We start from the raw sequence: 4,015 nt of genomic DNA on the forward strand, positions 1-4,015 counted from the left end.
CTTCGCCGGCCTGCAGCAGTTGTTTCGCTTTACCGGGGCTAGACCGAGTGTCTCGCCACCCGTTGTTATCGGGCCAGCTCGTTGAAGGTGTGCGGCCGGGACATGGAACCCTCTTACGGTTTGTGCGAGCAACTGGCCAGTTGAGTGTAGGGAAGTTGGTGCGTCTGGCCCGGGAACTGCCCAAAGCACCGCTGACCACGCTGCAGTCCCAGGAGAAGAAGGATGGTTCACCAATGGAGGGACAGCAGACCAGAGTGGATCAACTCGCCGAACATCTTGCAGCGGTGAAAATGGAAACGCGGAGGCACGCTCGAACCAGCCGGTGCTACATGCATGGCAAGCCTGGCGACTGGAAGAATCAGTGTCCCCGAACCGATCACTTGTACAAAACAAAACTTAAGAATACTCCTCTTTTCCTGGGTGGGTCACGATTAGTGCACTGACACAAGCTACCATACAAGCCATTGTAGAGTTAGACGGAAAAAGAAAGCTATGTTTGAATGATACAGAAGCAGGCGTATCGCTGAGGCGAAGAAGGAACCAAGCTGAACGCGGGCCGTGGGCGCTATCCATGAGAGCTGTTAGTGGATATCGACTGAAGATTGACCGATTGTCAATGCACTCTATACGCCTAGGTGACAAGTCCGTGCAGCACGCGTTCCTTATCAGCCCAGACATGGAACAGACAATATTGGGGGCGGATTTTCTCAAGGCACAGATTCCGTGATTGACCTAAAGCAGGGAAGGCTGGAGACAAGTTGTGACACAATCAAGCTTGAAGGGTACCCAGGCGCTGCCGTGAGTGGGCTGTGTGTCCGAAAATTTCCGTCTTGTAACGTGCCGCCCGTACGGTCCGCGGCCGGGGAATATTCGGAACTGTTCACGGGCGATGAGGATCCGTTTGGCTTCCGCTCGTGGACTGAGCACGAGAACGCCAGAACGCTTTCGACCTCATGGCTCCCGTCCGTTGCTGCTCCATCTACGGTAGGAGGACCATAAACACATTCAACTGTTAAAGAATGGCATGATCAAAGAGGCCAATAGTGCGTAAAATTTCCTAGTTGTGCTTGTAAGACAGGTGAGCGGAGAATAAAGGTGTTGCGTTGATTTCCGGCGCTTGAATGAAATGCCCGTGAATCATGTTGTAAATGTGCCTTCGGTTGCGGAGATTTTTGGTTCCCTCCAGCATTCCCGTTACTTTACTGTGTTCGACTTGCGTTCCGGATATTGGCAACTACCTATCAAGTAGGAGGATCGGGAGAAAACGGCATTTACTGCTGGGGAGACCCAGTATCAATTTAGACGAAGGCCGTTTGGTTTGTCCGGGGCACCATTCACATTCCGGCGCTTGATGCTTCGTGTAACCAAGGGACTCCAGATTGTTTCCGTGTACGGAGGCGATATCGTTGTGTACAGCAATTCGGAATAAGATCACAAAGTTCACTTGAAGGCTGTATTGAAGCGGATCCATGAGGCTGGCCTGCGGATAAATGAAACCAAGTCACAGCTCGTTCGGAGGACAGTGACACTGCTGGGGGATAAAGTGGGTCGGGAAGAAGTTAGCCCACTGCCCGAAAAATTGGCGAAGTTCAAGGATTGTGGTGTTTCCAATTCAAAACTGCCTCTACGGCAGTTTCTTGGACGAGTAGCATACTGCAGCCGGTTCGTGAAGGATTTCGGCGCGATCGCTGCGCCACTGTACGACTAGCTCGGGAGAAATCAGAAATTTGAATAAACCGGAAATGCACATGCGGCTTTTGAGCGAGTCAGAGCGCGGATGTTGGATCAGTAACTGATCCCCAAACTGCCCAGGTTCGGAGAGATGTTTACTGTTACAACGGACGCTAGTGGCCGCGGTATCGGTGCAGTCCTGAAGCAGAGAATTGGGGTTATCGTACATGCCAGTCGTGTCTTGACAAGCGCTGAAGAGAAGTACTCCACCATTTAGAAGGAATGTTTAGCGATTGTCTGGGCCCTTAAAAAGTGGAGGCCATATCTGCTTGGGCAAAGGTTTCAAGTCAAAACCAACCACAAAACCCTGAAATGTATCAGGACCACCAGAGATCCTCCGAAAAACCTCGCGCGGTGGGCACTGATGTTGCAAGATTACGACTTCACAGTGCAGCACGTGCCTGGGAATGATAACCACTTGGCTGATTGGCTGTCAAGACCAGAGGCTGTGGGTTAGGCCCCCGGGATCATTACTGGCGCCAATAGCCTCGTCCTTCAACCGGATCCCGAAAGTTTGGTGCAACTACAACGGCAGGATCCTATGTTATTGAAGGCTTCAACCGCCTTTTTGGATGAAAGGTGCCTTGAGAACAGAGAAGGAGACAAGAGATTGGAGACGTCCAGAGTCACTGATCGGCTGAGTCCGAATGAAGCCGGCATAATTTCCTGGAACGCCATTGATTCGGACGTTGTGCTGCCCGTGATACCTCGCGTCTTGAGACGGGAGCTTATCGTCGAATGCCGCGAGATGGCACATACAGGGTGTACCGAGACGTACAACTTACTTTGACATAAGGCTTACTAGCCCTGGATGAGATGTGAATTGATGGAAAATGTTAGGTACTATAAGCGGTGCCAACTGATAAAAGAAAATACGACAGTGCCAACCCATCCCGCAGAACTTATTCCTGTCTCAGAAATCAGCGAGTAATTGTCCACTGATGACACAAGCCCCTTTCCGGTGACAACCAGAGGGAATCACTTTATCATGATAATGACAGAACACTGGTCGCGGCGGATCGAGGCGGCAACCATGCCAAATTAACGAGCAACAACTATCAGCGAGTGGTAATTCATCACATTGCGGCCAAGCATGATACTAACCGATCCGGGGACTTGCTTTGAGCACGAAGAGTTCAGTAACTGCTTTCAGAAGCTGGGTATTAGGTGGCTAAGGACGGCACCATACCACCCGCAAACAAATGGACTAAGCGAGCGTATTATGACTGGCGGCCATAGCAGGTGACTGGGAAGTTAACATTTCAGTCGTGTTGCTATCTCATCGTACTTCCATACAGCCAACCACAGACAAGCCCCTGTTTATGCTGATGTGCAGTCATTTTCCGCGACTTCCGGTTGATCAAGAAATTAGGTTGTGGTCGGCAACACGCTTGTCTCCGAGGCAGTCAGAGGAAGAAAGAGAGAGGGCTAGAGAAAATCTGACCGCCGTTCAGGAAACGACTAGGCAGAAAACGGCAAGTAGAGTGGCATGAACATTCCCCATATGCACGAAGGTTAAATGGAAGGATCACCAGTATCCTGGACGGAATGGTTTAGGGTCGTGGAAGCTAGGCAGCCGATGGCAAGGGTTTTTTGTTACCGATCGCCGGGGGAACGTTTATGCAATTCAAGACGGTCGAAGCTAGAAAAGAGTAAATGGGACGCAGCTTCATAAGTGGCATGATACATCCAAAGAGTGGCCGAGTAGACCCGCTGCCGGAGCCGAGATGACGGAGGTAAATAAAAATCGATTGCATGGTGAAGGTGTGTAACGGTGACACTACTGATGGGGAGGCATGCGGGTAGTATGTTTTGTTCTTATAAATTCACTTTGCGTCTCTTGAAAAAGAAGATCTGTTGCGGAGTTTATGGAGTCGCTTTGTAGCATTTGCTTGAATTTGAGCAATGAATGATTGGACTCAACGAATCTCCAGGAAAGTTCAAGAAGACGTGTTCAGGAGAAGATGGATGTCCAGTTTAGTTTTTGTAGATGCAAATGAGAGTTCTGCTTCCCCGCCGAATAGTCTGTAACTGGTCAGTTGACATTTTCTAATAAATAACTCCGCAGCGCAGCGACTTTCCAGCACAGATCGGTCTCACTGGAGGGACAAATTCCCAATTGAAAACGTTGATTACGTATTTACCGAGTAGTATCTCAGACTCATATTGGCGACCTGTCTCAGCTTTGTTGAATCTATGAAACTCCCAAAAAGAAACAATTTAAGTGATTTTGTTCATCACTCTTCGAAGAAAAAACCAGTCTCTTCAATGTGCAAAAAATGAA

This window comes from Opisthorchis viverrini (genome assembly GCF_000715545.1).
Source record: "Opisthorchis viverrini unplaced genomic scaffold opera_v5_2, whole genome shotgun sequence".
In the NCBI taxonomy this organism is placed as follows: domain Eukaryota; kingdom Metazoa; phylum Platyhelminthes; class Trematoda; order Opisthorchiida; family Opisthorchiidae; genus Opisthorchis; species Opisthorchis viverrini.